The sequence below is a fragment of the Peromyscus eremicus genome, chromosome 9, assembly GCF_949786415.1.
Source record: "Peromyscus eremicus chromosome 9, PerEre_H2_v1, whole genome shotgun sequence".
Lineage (NCBI taxonomy): Eukaryota > Metazoa > Chordata > Mammalia > Rodentia > Cricetidae > Peromyscus > Peromyscus eremicus.
Window position 1 is genome coordinate 98,122,542 of NC_081425.1, and position 6,000 is coordinate 98,128,541.

Sequence of the window (6,000 nt, forward strand, 5' to 3'; positions counted from 1 at the left end):
TCCATGTGTGAAAACACCATCACTGTAATATATAAACACTCAGTACTTGGTACTAAATGTGTATTTTTTGTCTTCCCAGGTCCTGCCATGTACCACTACAGTTTCAGCTTACTAAATTATGACTTCTACAAAGAAATAAATACTCATCCACAGAAAGCAAATCAGCAATCACATCTCTCTTCTCAGATGGTTCATCCAAAGCTAATGTAGATGCAGATTTCACAGGGTAGCTCAAAACTTTCTCTCCCTTTCTCCCTCTCTCTTTCCCTCAGTCCCTCCCCTCTCTCAGATACATCAGGACACATTGGCCATGACAGAGGATCACAAAAGGTGAGCATCAAGTATGGGTATCTCATCACTCTACAGCAATATCGAGAAGGCTAGCATAGCCCTGTAAGCCACTCCGCTTCTACAGCTGTCTCTACTGAATCTCAATTAAAAATAGCTGTTTAAATCACCTCATGATTTAATTTTTACTTTTACTGTTCATTAAACTGACCCAATAGAATTAGTTAAAACGAGAAAGTAGAAGATTAAAATTAACATGGTCCAAAATTATCTGTAAATAAAAATATACCCATTAGAGAAAATTTGATCAAATTTCTTAGAGTCTAGGAACATGACAAGAACACAACAAATGTGGGTCATAAAACTAGAAGTCAGAGCCAACATAATAATGAGGAGGCTGTAAATAAAGGCAAGAACGATTGGATGAAAAGCTATAAAATCCCATTCTTGCAGGCAGAATGAGACTTGAACATTGATCAGTCAACCTAATCAAAGCAAAAATTTTTCAGTGAGTAACTGAGAGCAGCAAGGTTATAGGCTATGGCCTTAACCCCAGGAAGATAGAGGAATGTGAAATGCTGGGAACTTGTCTCTGCACTTTACATGACAACTGTGCAGGCAGATTCTCTGTCCACAGAACTCTGCAGCCTCTTGAAGCCTTGAACTCTATTTTTTTTATTTTGTTCATTGTTTTCATTTGATTGTTTATACAGTGGCATATGAATTTGAACATCAAATACATCACCACTGGGTGGGACTAATGTCTGTCTTTTTATGACCATTACATTTCTCTCCACTTGAAAATTATTTCTGCCACTGGTCAACTCTCAATTTCACAAGATGTAAGATTATATTTTGTCCTTTAAGCAATTAAGAAAAATTCAATGTGTAAAAATAGAAGCATTTCAAAATTAAAGAAACAAAAACATTTTTGTGATCAAACATTTTCTTTTTGTTTTTAACATTGATAATATTAACATTGAATGTGAAAATCATAGAGTGAAACACACATAGGTCCTAAGAAATCCATTTTTACTGTGTTTTTTTAAATTATTTGAGAATATCATACTTGTATACAATGGAATGTGATCCCATTGACTCTACATTTCCCAATTCAAAACTACCCTTAATCTCCCTCTACACATCAACCTGCTTATATCATGACCTCTTTCTTTTACTTTATTAACCCACTAAGTCTACTTAGTGCCACCCATACCTGCATGGGGCTATCCACCAGGTTTGGCAACCTACCAATGTTCATACATCTAAAAGAGAATAAATAAGGGGGAAGCATTTTAGTAGTAATTAGGAAAAGAGGTTGACAATCAAGGGGAGCAGCACTAGTTTTAATAACCACATGGTGGGAACAGCCAAATGTCTTTGGATGATGAGCATATAAATGCGGTGTATGCACTGTGGCTTATTAACCAGCCTTCAGAACAGTGGGAATTCTGGAAAGTTTTGATATTATGAAACATGAAAACATTATGCTAAGTGAAATAAGCCACCTGTCATAAAAAAATACATGAATGATCCCATTCCTAGGAGGCACACAGAGAAATCAGACTGTTGGAGACAAAAAAACAGGGTGGTGGTTGTCAGAGGCAGGCCAGAGCGAGTGAAAAGAAACTACTTATTGGGCATATAATTCCAAGTTTCCAAGATGGGAGGCGTTCTAAAGACAGATGGTGGTGGCGGTCACACAACAATATTCAAGTCCTGAATGCCACTGAATGGGAACAAGCAAAAGGTGACAAAGGGATGCAATTCACGTTAGTTACATCTTGCTACAGTTTCTAAAAAAAAAAATCATAGTAACGATCATAGTAATAGAATCATTCGTTATGTAGCAATAAGCACCTGAATATTAAAATGAAATACAATTTTCAATAGTACTAGAAATAAAAAATGTCTAAAAGCATTTTGTAAAGAATTTTACAGACTTCTCTGAAGAAAAGTTTTAAACTCTGTTGGAAGACAGAAACTAACAGTTTATTAAATCCATATGTTTAGATGGAAGCCATGATGCTATTTATAAGCAAAGGTCTGGGTGGAAACTTGCTGGATAGGTGACCACCCTTCCCAGAGCAGCAATCCTACCTTAACTTCCTCGTGGCTCTATTCATGAAGCTTTCAGGAGCATGAATATATTTTTGTAGATAGCTCATTCCAGTATTTAAAAATATGTTAAATCAATTTCTCCAAAGAGATATCAAATATTGCTGATGCTGCATTGACTGCAAACATTGTGTGGATGAAGAAGAGAGAGCACAATGTCCTGGGAACATTTATCTACTATAAAATTTTAGAGTTGCATTTTCAAGTGGCCCAAGGCCATGTTCTGTACAGATACTATATGAACTAAAACAGCACATAAAGCATATTTGTTTATCGAATAGGTTGATGGAGAAATGAGAATTTCCACCTGGGGCAGACAGCCAAGGCTTTTCAAGTCAGGCTACAATCTTACAAACTTCTGGGGCAAACTTCTGCTCACTTAAAGTCCCCAGTGGGTTTTCCACATTCTTTATAAGATGTCATAATTATTGATATCCTATTTATTTCTGTCTTTTCCTTCTTAAAAGAATTTATCATACAGCACTGTTTCTGTTCCAGATACAAAAACAGATGGCATAGACTCTGTTCGATGGTACTCAAGGACCTTATCTTTAAAAGAGCATACTCAGTTTCAAAGTGATTGTTCTCTACCCTGTAACTATACATCAAGAAAAGTTTGAGGTAAAATTGACCAGTCAGCAAATCATTTACTACTAAAGGTTTTTATTTCTCAGAATCTACCAATTTAAAACATGAAGTGCTAAGAAAACGTGATTCATATCTTAATTTCCCCAGACTCTGTTCCAAAGAATTATAATGCCCAAATGTTCAACGGAATCACAGCACACACTTAGGTACAAAGGAATTTTAGAAACAAAGCTATTTTGAAGGTTTATTTTTATTAATGTGTGTGAGAGAGTATATTCTGTGTGTGTGTGTGTGTGTGTGTGTGTGTGTGTGTGTGTGTGTGTGTGCCCAAAGCGGCCTGAAGAGGGTGTCAAATCACCAGAAGCTGAAGTCAAAGCAGTTGTGTGCCACCCACATCTCTCACCCTGCCCCTTTCAGTGCTACGAACCAACTTCAGGCCCTCTGGATGATCAGTGGTTTATAACCATTGAGACGTCGAACTGGAAAAGTGACTTTGGTGAGCAACAGGCTGCGGACATGAGGAGCTTGCACTGTCACCTGAGGCCATGGTGATTTCCAGGCTGGGGCTGCGCCGAGGGCTATGTCTGGGTCTGAGGCCCTACCACAGCCAGGGTCTGTGTTGATTTCCTCCATGACCCATGTTGCCACCAAGGTCCATTTGCATTTCTGTGTCTGGGCTGCCACCTGAGCCCATGTTGATGTCTGAGAGCATGCTGCTTGGGGGTGAGGGGAGGGCTAATTAAGCTGAGTGGCCGGCACTGGCACCTGAGGCCATGGTGATGTCCAAGCCTGGGCTACCCCCAAGGGCCATGGGTCATGTCTGGGTCTGTGGTCCTACTGTACCCAGGGTCTATGTTGATGTCCATGGCCCATGTTACCATCAAAGGCCATGCAGATGTCAATGGTATGGGTTGCCACCAGAAGAAGCCATGTTGATGTCATAGCTCCTTGCTGAGTTGGCCCAGGCCCTCACCCTCCATCATGCAACAGCATAGGCAACAGTGTGGGGTGTGGGCACAGGGAATCTGGACCCACCCCTCACTGGGGAGGGGAGAAGAGGCCCTGCAGTGACCAGAGCTGACCAACTTAGCTAACACCCAGGCCCAGATCCAGGGCCTTGTGTTGGCCCACCCCAACATCTACCCCATCTATGAGTTCCTGGAGCACGTGAAGGGGCAGGTCCTGTGGAACCAAAGCAGTAAGATCTCCATGACACAGGGTACCAGCAGGATATCCAAAAAGAGGGTTGGTGAGAGTCTAGGATTGATGGTGTAGCAGAAGCCAGAGGCTTTGAACTAGACCAAGGATTCATTGCAATGAACATTTACAACTGTTTGGGCAAAAAAGTATACTGCACGACACACTACAGCTTCAAATGCCACAGGGACAAATGAATATGTAATAGAGAGTTGGGAAAGTCAGAGGAGCAGAGTGGTACAAATCTGGCACTTTTTTTAAATTTTATTTTGGGGAGGAAGTTACAAAGGTGGAAGGCAGATATGGAAGAACTGGGAAATGATTGAGATTGGGGTGCATGATGTGAAATTCCCAAAGAATCTTTTTTAAAAATTATGTTTAAAAGGAAAAAAGAAACACATCAATAGCATCTTTACTCTGCCAAATACAAAGAAAATTTCTCCTCTTATTCCACATTAAACACACTTTACCTCTTACTGCTGCTCTAGATTGGTTTTCTCATCATCCCTTGTCCTGATGGCAGTTTATTTCTTTGTTGTTTGTCTCCCCATTTACAGAACAAAGCATCTTACACTACTTGTTTGGTTCACTGTTGTGGTTGATCTACTAGGATTTTCAAACTTTGAGATTGAATCCTCATTTTTATCCCTTTCCGCATCCTCTTTATCATTGTGTTGTGGTTGCAATTCTAAATTTATATCCTGGGAAGCAAACTCTAAATCTGCATATTTAATTTCTTTCTTGGTATTTCCATTAGTACTTTTAAAATTTGTTGACAATTTCACACTTGTGTAACATACTTTGATTGTGTTAACCCCGTGCTCCCCCCGCCTTACCCTCACACACACAGTCCCACTGAATTCCTTCTTCACAGAGAGCTCCCTTCTTCATTCATGTCTCCTTCCACTGAAGTTACTTACAGTCAACCACATGAGCATGAGTTGGGGGGTATTTCCTGGGAGCATAGACAACTAACCAGCGGCTGCACAACAGAAGAAAATGATCCCCATTCCTTCGCCAACAGTTAAATGCCAATAGCTCCAGAGCAAGGAGTGGAGCCTCCCAATGCCCTCCCTAACTCATGTTTGTCTTATTTTTTATTATTCGTTCTTTGACATTTCATACATGTATATAATGCTTTCTAGCTATTCTCTCCCCACACTCTAATCTTCTCTCCACCCATACCAACTCCCACACTCCTTCATTCCCTTCTCAGATTCATGATTTTTTGTTTTGTTGTGTGACCCATGAGGCTCAACCAGGGCTATGTGGATACTGGATTGAGACTGTCCAATGTAGCTTGGTGGAGTCACCGGTGGGCACACAACTAACGGCAATAACTCCCTCTTTCTCTGAATCTATCCATAGGAAATATTTCCACTGTGAGGGTTAGGATCACCTCAGTCCATCATCTTGTCATCTTCCATTGTTGCTTAGCTGTTCAAGGGTCCCTTCTTGTGCTGATACACGCAGTTCATCTGTAGTTGTTACAAGTTCATGATTGAAAGCCTATGGATTGCTCAGAAGATGGTATTTCCCATTCGTTTTCTCTATCTTCTGTGTCTTCCACTCTTTTCACACCTCTGCTACAATGTTTCAGGAGCCTCAGAGTAGATATTATAAATGTTTTATTTAGGTATAAGCACAGTATTGTTTTATTCTCAGCACCTTGTTCAGCCATAAGTCTCTGTATTCATTTTAACTCATTGAAAAGAAACATTTCTCTGATTAAGGCTGAGAGTGTTAATTGTCTATTGGTATAAAAATAATTTTAGAAGGTGGTTTGACATTATTTCAATTTAGCTAAAA

General features: G+C 39.9%; 1 long non-coding RNA gene across 1 annotated transcript in view; it reads left to right on the forward strand.

The window, feature by feature from the left end:
* The window catches only part of LOC131920156 (uncharacterized), a 33,196-nt gene extending 32,737 nt beyond the window's left edge, over positions 1 to 459 (forward strand). The window contains exon 4 of the long non-coding RNA XR_009381522.1: positions 80 to 459. This is a non-coding gene — a long non-coding RNA (uncharacterized LOC131920156). The remainder of the gene's footprint in view (positions 1 to 79) is intronic.
* Positions 460 to 6,000: the final 5,541 nt, after the last annotated feature.